This window comes from Rhagoletis pomonella, unplaced genomic scaffold (genome assembly GCF_013731165.1).
Source record: "Rhagoletis pomonella isolate Grant_MI unplaced genomic scaffold, Rhpom_1.0 Rhpom_scaffold_00018, whole genome shotgun sequence".
NCBI classification, from domain to species: domain Eukaryota; kingdom Metazoa; phylum Arthropoda; class Insecta; order Diptera; family Tephritidae; genus Rhagoletis; species Rhagoletis pomonella.
Window position 1 is genome coordinate 844065 of NW_023458572.1, and position 13207 is coordinate 857271.

Sequence of the window (13207 nt, forward strand, 5' to 3'; positions counted from 1 at the left end):
GTTTTGGAAAAGATAAAGTGGGTTCCAATCGAAATATGAAAAACCTCAGGGCTGAAATATCAAGTCCTCCCATGTAACATTTGCCTTGAAGGGAAATTTAGAATCAAACTACACAAACTATTTCCATTTGCACCCGTAGTTTGGCGAAGAGACATTTAACAGACAACGGCAGACATTGAAGCCTGAATTTATGTACCATTATCAAAAGTATGAGCATTCATAGGAACAGACCTAAGACGGAGGAGAAGCTCGGCGAAACACTAACTTATTGTCATATATTGCATTCTGTTTCATGTTGGCTCATTGAGCGATGCAACTTTAAATTAACTTTAAAATCATGAGCCTTTCTTTTTCTTTCAATTCTTCAAATACTCGGACTTAATTTTAAATTAATATTGGTTTAAAAATTTTAAGAATTTTTTCAGTTTTATATTCTGCTAGTGCACCATCGCCGTATTCAAACAATTTATCTTGCAACTTGCATAAAGAAAAATCGACTTTTCAGAATATGAAATTCTGAGAGCTTCTCGAAGTTGTCTGCTTAGCATCACTCAAAAGTGTCGCACTCACTCCACGCAGGCAAGCGCAGCATTTGCAACTTATCGAAGCGCGGACCCTACTCAGCGCTGAAATGACATCGAGCGACACGTGCCGCCGTCCGCAGCGGCAGCCAAAATCTGGCAGGTTCGTCCACCTTTTTTTGCCACTGCTTGATTGGCGCTGCACATATTTAGCTATGTTACTGCTGTTGTTGTTGTTGTTGGCGCAGTAGGGTGGACGTTCCGCTTCGATCGGTTCTCGTTGAATAAGTGGCACGAGTGGTTGAGTGACAAAATTGCCAATTAGTCAGATGTCAGCGATGGCGTCAGCTTTCACCAACAACAATGACAATAACGGCAACGGAATGCAGCAAGCGCTTTGGCCTGCAAACAGCAACAACAGTAATAAAAGTAAGCTAAGAAAAAGTCACGTCAACAAAAACGAAAAATAACACTTGTCTCAACGCCGCTTAAGTGCAGCAAAGTACTGAAGCCAGCGCAGCAGTAATGTCAACCAACTGTGACACTGTCTTCACACGCGGCGGTAGCCTGTAGCTTAAGTGGTCGAGTTGCGCAAAAAAAAAAAAAAAACAGACCGGCCGGCGCGCTGTGATAGCTGTGCGGTAGAATGGAGTGGAACGGATTGAAAAGTTGCAGTTGGCCAACATTTGTGGCTGGAACTTTGTTATCTGCTGCAACGCGGTGGGCAAAGTTCTCACGAATATTTAAGTATATTTGTGAGTGTTATTATTGTTGTTGGTAGCGAAAGCGTTGGTGCTTCTGTTTGTGTTAGTCTGATTGGCTGTTGTGCCAAAAGAGGTCAACGACATGCACTTGCAGCCAGCCGTTTAACCACTGTACCCCGCTTGCCGTCTGTGTTGAGTGTGACGCCGTGACTGTGGTTGATCAGATCAGAAAACAGAGTGCGCGGGAGAGCAGCGGACTTGGCAGCCAACGGCCAAAACGTCAGACGATCAGGCAATGCATTTATTTCGCATATTTTTAGAGTTTTTATTTCTTTTTGCTTTATTTCACTGTGTTCTCCTTTAGTGAGCGAGTTACATATATACATACAAAAACTTAAAATAAATATTTACGTTTTTTGCTGTAACATTTCAATCTATTAAATGACTATCATTTTTCTATGTCAAACAGTGGGGATGCAACAGTTATTTTTTTTTCAATACCGGAGAGAATGAACACAATAGATTTTGCAGCGATATGTGCATACTTAGCAGTTGCGTTACTTATCCATTATAGACACTTGTAATAGCTGTGACATGTGTGTCGCTAGTTGAGCATTACTTAACGCCAACTTTGAACAAATCCGCAAGCCGTAAAGCTAGCTTACTACAGTTACACTACATAAAGTTTTCCTACGAGCAAACTTAGTTTTTACCAGTGCTTACAATATTATTCATGAAATATGTTTTATGGTTAACCCTTAGCCACCTAACGCCGATCACAGTGACTCTACCGTTTTTTATTTTTTAAATATTCCCGTTATTATGCAAGCTGCGCAGTTGTTCGTATATGTACTTTTTCTTTTCTCTCGTCAGTTCGTTTTGTGCAATCAGGCAGTCAACACGTGTACCAATTCAAAAACTAGAGGTAACACATTTTTGCTTGCGGTCATTGTGACCGACGTTAGGTGTTTATGGCGCTATTCGCCGTGTACTGAAAATGGATCAAGTACCCAGTACATCGCTGGCCGACAACGTAGAAAAATTTGAAAAACGTAAAACCTGTTCACTATGTGATCCCAAAAAGAAACGCAAAACATTCCACATGTGTTTTGAATGCGAAAATCCAATTTGTATTGAACTTTCCCAAAAAATGTGTATACCATGCCGCCAAAAATTTTGATTGTTGGCAGGTTGCAATTTTATTTTAATTGCGATTTAATCGCGCCAAAAACAATTTATTATTGAAGTCCATGTTTTTAAGTTATAAAAAAAAGAAAAAAATTTTAAGTTCGAATATTTTTTCCTAATTAGATCTCATTTTATAAAAGTATCTACGTTTTCTTACAAAATTCGTATAACAATGAATAAAAAATGTTATTGAAGTATGAAACTTCTTTTAAGTTAATTTTTTGTTAATATTAATTAAATAAAAGGTACAAAAGAGTTATGTGCGGTTTTTGCGTGTTTTATTATTATATTTATACTTTAAACACTAAAATTAAGTAAGGGGTCACCTTGACCGACGTTAGGTGGTAGAGTGTCTAAAAAAGACGTTAGGTGGCTAAGGGTTAATAAAAATATGTTGAGTGTACTGTAGTGACTCCTGGCTGAGCTTGGCATGTGGAGCGGCTAACTTTTTGTGATTCCTTTTTGAAATATTTTTATTTCGCCTAAAATTGCGTCATATATGTTGCTTATTTAAACACATTAGTAGGCCAGTGCGTTTACCACTGAGCGCCGGCCATAGTTTCCTGGTAGTATTGCAGGTGATTTCGTGATGCCATCTGTCGTTCGCCTCTCGCAAATAAGTAACTTTAAAGTTTTTAAGGATATTCCTGTTTCATTGTTTACCCGTGCATCGGCCTTATAGTTTCCCTCAATGTTGCCGTGTTCCGAAGCCCATATCCCATTTGGGCTTAGATATTTCGTTAAGTGATGTGCGGAATTTCACGGCTACCATGGAGGTTGTTGACTGCTTCGTATGGCATTTGATTGTCGTCTGGCTTTCAATGAATATGTATATATCAGCTGGGACATCATATTACACTTTACCAGTTTTTGTGGCCCTGTTTAGTGCCATCAGTTCCGCCTGAAAAACCTTACAAAGTTCCGAACGATGAAAGTGAAAGTAAATACTGTCCTTCGACGAATGTCACTGTGCACGAAAATGAAACTTTTTATTTTGAACAAGTCGGTAAAGTCAATTTAGGTACGCTGAATTTAGTGGTGATAGTAATTTTTTTAAGTTTGGCCATTTAATCAGGTAATATCAAATTCAAGATTGTAGGCGGGACCAGTTTTTGAGAGAAATTTTACGATTTTCGATTGCTCTTAAAATACCTATTGAAGCGTTTTTGGTGGCGGAAAATCCTAATTTGACATTATTTTTGCGATTCAACAAATATTTAGTACAGCTTTGATACAAAAAACATTCAAAATTTACCGAAAACGGCCAACAACATTTTTGTATGGAAATTGCCCACAATCTGTGTGAAGTACATTTTATTTTTATACCCGAGCGCACTTGTGCACAAGGGTATATTAATTTTGTTCACATAACGGTTGTTTGTAACAGCCAAAACGAATCGAGATAGATATAGACAAATGTATACATAAATGATCAGGACGAAAAAAGAAATCGATTAAGCCATGTCTGTATGTCCGTCCGTCTGTCTTTCTGTCCGTCTGTCCGTCTGTCCGTCCGTCCGTATACACGATAACTCGAGAAAAAATTGAGATATCTCTACGAAATTTGGTATGTAGGTTTCCCTTAATCCAAGGTAGGTTGGTATTGAAAATGGGCGAAATCGGACTTTAACCACGCCCACTTCCCATATAACGGTAATTTCCAGAAATACGAAAACTGCGATATTTTAGTAACTACTGAAGATAATTCACTCAAAATTGATATTTACAATAACCTTTAGACGGAAAATAAGAATATTATAAATTTTTGGAAAATGGGCGTAGCCACGCCCACTTATGGTTACATGTGTATATCTCGGTAACCGCTGCACTAATTTCTTCGAAACTTGGCACAGCTGTTGGCCTTGTTACCGAAAATTTTTAAAATCAGACGATAACCACGCCCACATCCCATATAACGGTAATTTAGAGAAATACAAAATCAGTAAATATTGAAGCTAATTTATTCAAAATTGATGCTTGCAACATTTCTTTACCAAGAAATACGTTAATGGTAAGATTTTGGAAAATGGGCGTGGCACCGCCCACTTATGATCACGTATATGTATATCGGTAACCGTTCTACCAATTTGTACCAAACTCGGTGTGGTTATTGTGCTTGCCACATATAAGCAAAACGTTGGAAATTATTGAAATCGGACTAAAATAACGGCCGCTTCTCATATAACGGTAAATTTCAGAAATGCTTGAAACTTCAATATTTCGAAATGGAAGGACGCTAATTTACTCAAAATTGATACACCCCGGCTTACCATCTAGCGGTAGCTTTCGGAAAGGTGAAGAAACATATATTTAATACTTGCGCCGGGTATTTAATATTAGGCTCCGCCCGAACTTAGACTTTCTTACTTGTTTATCTTTATTTTTTGATAAATATACATACGTTCCTAAAAATTTCATCGCCATTAGAGAAGAAATAATATACCACTCATATTATATTGACCGCTTTTAAGCAAAAACTACATATTTCAAATTGAAACGACTTCACACTTGGTTTTGATTATAATTAAATATTTGAGTAGAAGAAAAACAAAATAAACAAATTTGCCATAAATTACCAAGGAGTATGTATAACCAAATATATTTATAAATTTTTTCATTTTTTCTTTTCGAGGTCGTTGGCATATTAGGAGACTTTGATCTAAGTTAGTTGACAATTGTCACTGCCTGCTATTGAAAGTAATACACCGTAATTAGAAGTAAAAAGGTAGTAAAAGCAAAAACATAAGAGAAGCTAAAAATTATTTCAAAACGGTAACTTTTATTAAGCGAAAGGGTTGACTGCTTAAAGAGGTCGATTAGAGCTTTAAATGCGACGCGGACTTTCATTTATAGTTAAACAATACAATACACAGTTATTTATGAGTAAATTTACTATTTACATACCATATTTACTTATATACATACATATATGCAGGTACTTAGGAAACTGCCGTACGCTTTGCTGCATTTGAGTCAACGTTAAAATATTTATAACAACAAAACCTCAAAGTATATCATAAGCAACACCACAAAAGAACAAAAAGCGAAGATCGGGGATGTAAGATAAGTCAAGACAAGACAAGAGCGAGGCCCTTCAATGCATAAGTGTTTAAGTGGCTTAAGAAGTTCACTATCCCCGAAAATATATGTGGATACATATGCATATATCTTCGTATGTATGCTTGTATGTTTATTTGAAATTTCTTGTTGTAAAACTAGGCCTTTGCGTGTCGACAGTTGTAGTACATGCAAGACATTATGGCAGCCAGAAACTTTTATAGGATTGTAACAAGTATCACAACAACAACAAAACTTACACAAGGAAACCTATATTGCTTTGACTTGTTGCTTTTGTTCCTGTATTCAAAAGGCCCTTTGACGTTTTCACGCTTATTAAAGCTCGGTTGGACTGCGGAGGAGAGTGCTGTCATGCAGTGGAACTAAACAAATGAATTTTAAAATCTAATCAAAAAATTCACTCAAGGCAATTTTGTGACTTAGTAACTTATTCATATCTGAAAATAGCAGAGAACTGCCGCTGCGACGCTGGCCAAGTCCACTAAAGTACGCCAGTCGTTGCTTTTCTGTGCCAACTGGCGCCAATTGGAAATGCTAACTGAAGCCAAGTTCTTCTCCACCTGGTCTCTTAATCGAAGAGTAGGCCTTTCTCTTCCTCCGTGAAAGCATCGCGATCATCTATGCATCATTTAATAATATTAGGGGTATTCTCGAAGTCTTGCACGATGCACGGATTGCACGAAATGCAAAAATACTATTCCAAATTTCGAAGAGTACGAGAACACCCCATTGCAAAGTGGTAGCATGCATGGGGAGCAAGCAGCGAAATTATGTATCAAATACAATAACAAGAGACAGCAAAAAAAAATTAAGTGAGCGAGATGAGAGGAATGAGAGAAATATGTAGCAATTCCAACAACAAAACAACTAGCACAGGGTCGCTATTATCTTGCTATGCTATTTTGCAAAATATATACATGGGTTTCGACGTTGCATATTTTGCAGCGATAGGAAATGTTGTTTCCCATGAATTTTCTTGTTGTGTGTTTGCAATTTATGCAATCCGTGCAATCCGTGCAATCCGTGCTACGTGCAATGGCTTTGCAAGATTTGGAGAATACCCCTATTTAGTTTCAGATGTCGCAGCAGCGATCAACGGGGATAGGTAATTTCGTATCAGGTACTACAAACCATTTCTTTTCCTATCCACTGAATATAGGAATTTGACTTTGATTTAGCCAGATTACTGCCGCTTTCATTGTGGTTTTGATTTGGTTGGAATGCGCAATTGTGATAACGTGAAGTGATATACCATATCATGAGCCTGACTTTAAATATACCACCATAAATTAATTATGCAAAACAGCAAGCTAAAGCTTAAATAGTTTTTTTTTATTATACTCATAGCAGCACAAAAAAAAAACAGTTTCCTTTCTAGTGCCTTCAGCTAAACATCAAACATCTGTAGCATTAAGAAGTGGAATAAAATCGAAGAATTTGATTGAAATCCTGCTGCAGAAACCCTAAATACTGATGACAGCACAACCTTGTCTTATGATGTTATCTACAGCTCAGAAATAAATTTTAAACTTTACTCCTATAAACCATGTATAAACCTATGTATACAGTCAGCGTTAGAAATGTGAATACCCTTACGTTTTGATGAATTTAATTATTTTTATTTTCTGTACGAATTTTTTATAAATTGTTTATAAAAAGTAGTTTATTCAACAGCAAAAACCAGCAGTATCAATTCTTTTTTTATTCCATATAGATAGAACTCGAGAAAATTCAAGAAATACCAAATAGTTTTCATCAAAATTTTCAACTTTTCAATTTAACTTCTTCGAAAAACTTTGAGTGTGCGGTTTTGTAGCCCTTTTTTTTGTCAAGGATGTTGAGTATTTTTTCCCATATAAAAATATGTTTTGTTCATTTGATATATGGATGAAAATGCGCAACAATCTTAACAAAAGAAGTTCTCAAAAATCAACGGTAATTTTGAGAGACTAGAAATTTGCTCCTTATAAAATTGGCTACAAAGCTGCTATCGCAAAATTTTTCTAAGAAAGGAAATTGAAAATTGAAAATTTTGATGAAAGTTCGTGTATTCAAATTTTTTGCGCTGATTGTGGCGAAAATGTTTATACCAAAGAGATATTTTAGCACATGTGGGCAATTTTTCTTTGCTTGAAAAATGTTTGTTATTTTTTATCAAAATAAGAAAACCATGTAAATCGAAATTTCAAACTTTGTAATATACTTGTAAAAATTCGGTGAATTTTAGAAATATTAATTCAAATTTGAAACTTTCTATTTAGATTTTCAAATTTATTTTTGAGTATGCAGTTTTGTTGCCCAATAAAAAAAAAATAAGGTGTTACTGTTAATTTCGGCAACTGTAACTCCTTTTTTGTGTGGAGAAAAGGGGCAGCATCCTCCACAAAAAAAAAATTGAAAAATACAACTGTAAGCCCTACCTACTTCAAACTTGCACTCTGTTATACTAAAATTTAATGGGCTACAAAACTGCACACCCAAAATGTCTCTAAGAAATCGAATTAAAAAGCTTAACATTTTGATTAAACTTTGTCGAATTTTCCTAATTTTTGTAAAAAGTTTTAAATTTTGACTTCCATGATTTTTGCTATATATCGAGCTAGAATTTTACAAAAGAATACTAGACATTAAACAAACTGTTTAAGCGACTTATGCATTTCCCGCATAAACCAAGTGCAGCGAACACACACACGCACTTGTGTTTAAAAGTATTTCGCTCGTTCTTAATTGGGTATGCATTTTTTATGCAATTCTCAAATATCTCTTCGCTGAACTTAGTGAAGTGATAAGTCGCTGGCATTTTCAGCATGGTCAACGCTAAACCAGCTTGGCGCATCACGATGGTCAACGCTAAACCAGCTTGGCTCATCATGATGGTCAACGCTTAACTAGCTTGGCTATCACGCGGTGCTTTGAGCATCGCTCCCACTCCACTCCCGGAGTACTTTTTGGTATGGTAGTAAGCTCCGGCTTACAAGCCACACTGGGGCTCTGCATGAATGCATCCTCAAATAAATCCCTGCTCATTGCACAGCAGCCTACGGCAGCTAGAGCATGACTCCTCCAGTGGAGTCGCCCCAGCTCATTTCCACAGCAGCCTACGGCAGCTAGAGCATGACTCCTCCAGTGGAGTCGCCCCAGCTCATTTCCACAGCAGCCTACGGCAGCTAGAGCATGACTCCTCCAATGGAGTCCCCCCAAATAAATCCCAGCTCATTGCACAGCAGCCTACGGCAGCTAGAGCACGACTCCTCCAATGGAGTCCCCCAATTAATATATATGGTCGCCTTTAAAACCTGGTCTCCCGCTCTCCCTCAGCTAAACACAAACGAAAGGAAAATACCCAAACAATGCTAGAACATCTCTTCCTTATTCTATAAATTTGAGATTTATGATCATGTTGGTGGTACTATGTTTTTATGTTTCACCATAAAGTCGCCATGTCTTACATCTAGTCGTGTTTTCACATAAATCTGCGCAACAACGTTTATACCATACATACAGCACAAACACAATTTTTAAGGAGTTCATCCGCTTAACTACATAAGTATCCATAATTTTACAAATTTTACTATCCACAATAAAATCAAATACAAGCGCAGCAGCAATAACCGCAAGGCTAGGCTTTTGTCGAATTCCACCAGAAACTTGCACACACGCACACACACATAGCAGCCCAAGAAAGATCAAGAGAACTAACAAAAACTATTCACTATCCTTAACATAATTACAGCGTGTGAGAGAGTAAGCAAGTAGGTAATGAAAATGGAAAAGCAACGCAATAAAGTAAATAATTTTATGCTGCCAGATTATTTGGCCAGGAAAGACCGTGCAGTAAATCAAACTGGATTTCGAAATAGCGTCAGGCTACCTCGAAATTGGACGGTACTGGTTCTTTATCCCTCCCCAGTCCATAATCATGTCATTTAATTCAGGGCATACAAACTTTGTTATCATATTACAATACAGTTTACCATTCAATTTAACCGCGTTACCATAATAATTTTTGAAAAAGTACGGTCCGATAACTTCGGCAGCCCAAAAATACACCAAACAGTGACTCTTTTGTGGGTGCAAAAAAAAATAATAATAATATTAAAAATCCCAAATAATTGCTGTCAAAGATCTGCATCACCCTTTATTAAAAATACACACAACTAAATTGAATTTATAACCTCTTTTCCCAAAGAAATATGGAGCCGCCATATCATGCTGGCAATTTATCATTTATCATTGATTGGAGTATGAATATTATTGGCATTTTGTTGTTTTCATACTGTACCCACACCCACACGCAAGCCTTTAGACACTGATATGTTTACCTTATATGATTGTAAATATGACTTTGTATGTGTATTGGGCTAACTAGCAACGAAGTGGCAACATTACGTTGGGCGGTATCATATGTACATTAGGGCGGGTCAATTTGTATGGGAAATTTTTTCGACTATGCGCGAAGGAGTCTACTTGTAATTCTAAGCAAATTTGCCGAAGAAACCATTGTCCAAAATAAATGTGGAGTTTGCCAAATTGCGAAAATAGGTTTCTTAGCATTTGGCTGTTGTGTCGTAAAGAAGTGTTAAAGTTTTGTATAAAAACATTTTATAAGGGGTTTTTGGTATGGTTAATCCATTTCTATACATATCTTTTTCTTAAAACTTCCAACAGAGGGCGCAACAGTGAATATTTTCACATTTTCTTTGAATCCTATTTTAGCAGCTTGGAAAACTCCAAATAGATTTTAGGCCCATGGTTTTATCGCCAAATTTTCTTAGAATTACATGTAGAATCTTACTAATAATAAAAATTAAAAAATATGACCCGCCCTAATGTATATATATCACTGCAGCCACTGAATGAAGAGATTCATTGATGTTCACGGATTTCCATCTCGCAAAGTTTATTATGAATATGAAATGAAATGTAAATAAAATTGAAAACTGAAATATTGAATGTAAATATATATGTATGTAAATAAGACTACCACATGATGAATGACGAAGAGTCTAACAGAAACTTAAAAGAACACACTTGCATACATATATACGTGCATGCATTTATCCGAAGAGCTTACAAGCAGGCTGGCAAGCGATAAGATGAATTCTGTACACATACATAGATGAGCCTTGCACGCATATCCACAAATAAATCGAGTTAGCCTACTACTGCATTAGAGAGGAACATTTTGTTAGTATCTACTCCAATATGGTACAAATGGACCACATGATCCAAAGATGTTTGCAGGATAGCTGCTGCAATAACTTTGATGTTATGAATTTTCATAATTTGTTATATACTCAGTCTTTTACGCGTTCGGTTATGATTACTTGATACGGAAAATTGTAACATTGTTGGAAAAAGCAAACGACATTTATTCAGTTAGGCAATTCGCGTATACTTGTGCGTCCGTGTTGACACATATCACCATCAATTTGGCAAGGTCTAGAAATCTTACAATATAGTAGCTATTCCCCCTTCGGCTACTATCACTTTGCCTTTCCATTGCTTGTTTTATGTAGGTATATGTGGTATATCTGGTAAGTGTGGGCATATGTTAGACAGTTGTTGTTTTTATATTTCTCGTACTAATAAACATTATCCTTTTCAAGTGCGTTATTTATGGACACTCAAATGCGATAAAAGAGTAGGCGAGATCGCAAAAATACGAATATCCACGCATTTGGTTTTTATGTTTCAGCCAAGGAGCCTGGGTATGAGTGGGCAAGTGCCAAAATGTCGCTTGTTGGCAGTGTAACTTAGGAATTATGGCCAAACTGTCGACGCCAGCAAAACGATTTATTATAGATTATATGAACGACAACCGACAATAGGTTTCACAAATATCTATAAAATCGAGTACAGAGTGTGCGCATATAAACCAATAGGCTGTGAAAAGGTGTGGATTAACAACTAGCATTTCTTGAAATAGAAAGGGAGTTATAAAAAGTGCAAAAAATATAAATAATAAAAAAAGTTCAAAAGTTTTACTTATTTTATACCAAAGTCACATCAAACCAATTAACCACAACGAAAGTATTTTCAAATCCCTCTTAGATAACAATGGAAGAACGCTAAAATGATACAAATAACGCCGATTACGAATCTGTATACCAGTTTTCTAGATCAGCTTATTTTACCAAGATATTTGTATTTTAATTTGCATTGTGAATGCAAAAAATTCAAACTTTAAACGACGAGCTAATTGCACCGAGTGGAAAACCTGGAGCGGATAGATCAGGGCCTAAAGTACGCATAAGAGATCCCTTAGATTTGTTCACGTTTCAGTAAATTTAAAGCTCGTTTCAGGAACTAAAACTAAATCATGTCGCGACAAGAAAGCAAGCACGGGTTGCATTCAACGTGCGTACTACAGTAACTTATATATATAACGCATCCAATCCTACTATCTTTCACATAGGCTGAATACCCATTTGGTAAATTAAACTTTGTCTCATCATTACTCTGGGTTTCAAAAAACATTATTCGTTACACCTTCATTCAGATATTCATACAAAAATTGCCCATTTCTTTGCTGCCTTCCAAGCTCTTAGTTTTGTTTTAAGGTGGCTCGGGTGTATATTCACTGTTCCTTATCATTTTGGCATTTACAAACGGTTTTGTGAGATTTTTTCCAAACGCATACATTAATATACATATATATGTAAGTACTAAAGATCGGCGTGTGCGTAGGTCTGTGTCGTCGCGACGTAATTTCATTTTGGTGCATTTATCTACACTTCTGCATAAGCGAATTTAAGGCGTCCGCGTGGATTTGCCGGTTGCGCGCAACCCATTCTCAAATTGTTGGCTTCGCATTGTATAAACGCATAAATCTCATCTGCCGGCGTTGCTGTTTCAATTTTGTCCTTTTGGGTTTTATTCGTTATCGTTTTACGCCTAAGGCTTCATGCGTGGAATTTGCATAATAAATGTTGGGCGTGCCAGTGAGCCAAACTGCGTGCGACTAGAGTGAGCATCGCTTACGCAGTTAACAGTTGCAAACCAATTATGAAGTTTAAAGGATTAAAGAAGTTTAAAATAATAAAACGTTTAGGCGGGAACTAATTTGAGACAGTGGATTAGAATACGCTAATTTCGCTTTAGTGTGAATTAAAAAAAATTAAAAAATTAAAAACTGGAAGCACTTATATTTATTTATTAGCATGACATTTGAAAGCCAAGAGCCGTAAAATGGAAGAAATCATTTCCTCTTTCTTTGGTATTTCATATGAAAATAGGCAACTCGCGATAAATATAAACTAGCAAACTTTTAATTGCTTCATTTGCTTTGCATATTTTACCCAGTTGATGTTAAATTGCTGTTGTATACGCTATTGCATGAATTTGGCTTTTCGCTACGGCAGTGACTGCTGCGCCGGAGAACTTATTCAAAGTGCAACTGCTCGCATTCACACTTGCTGAGTGAATATTTGCGCAAACTTTAACTGTGATGGGAAGCTCAATGCTACTCGACTGCTGTTCGAAAAATAAACTCACAACTCTTTATACATACATATATGCATTTTTTACAGATAAATATTGCACACAACTGCTAGTTATTTCGCCTAACCGGCTTTTGCCTCGGGTTACAATATTCGTCTGTTACTGTCACACAGAGGCGTCGAGTCCACTGAACTGACAGCAAAGCCATTCAAAGCTCACTCAGTGCAAATTGCTGTGCACAAAAGCAGGAGCAGCTAGAAAAACCGAATGACT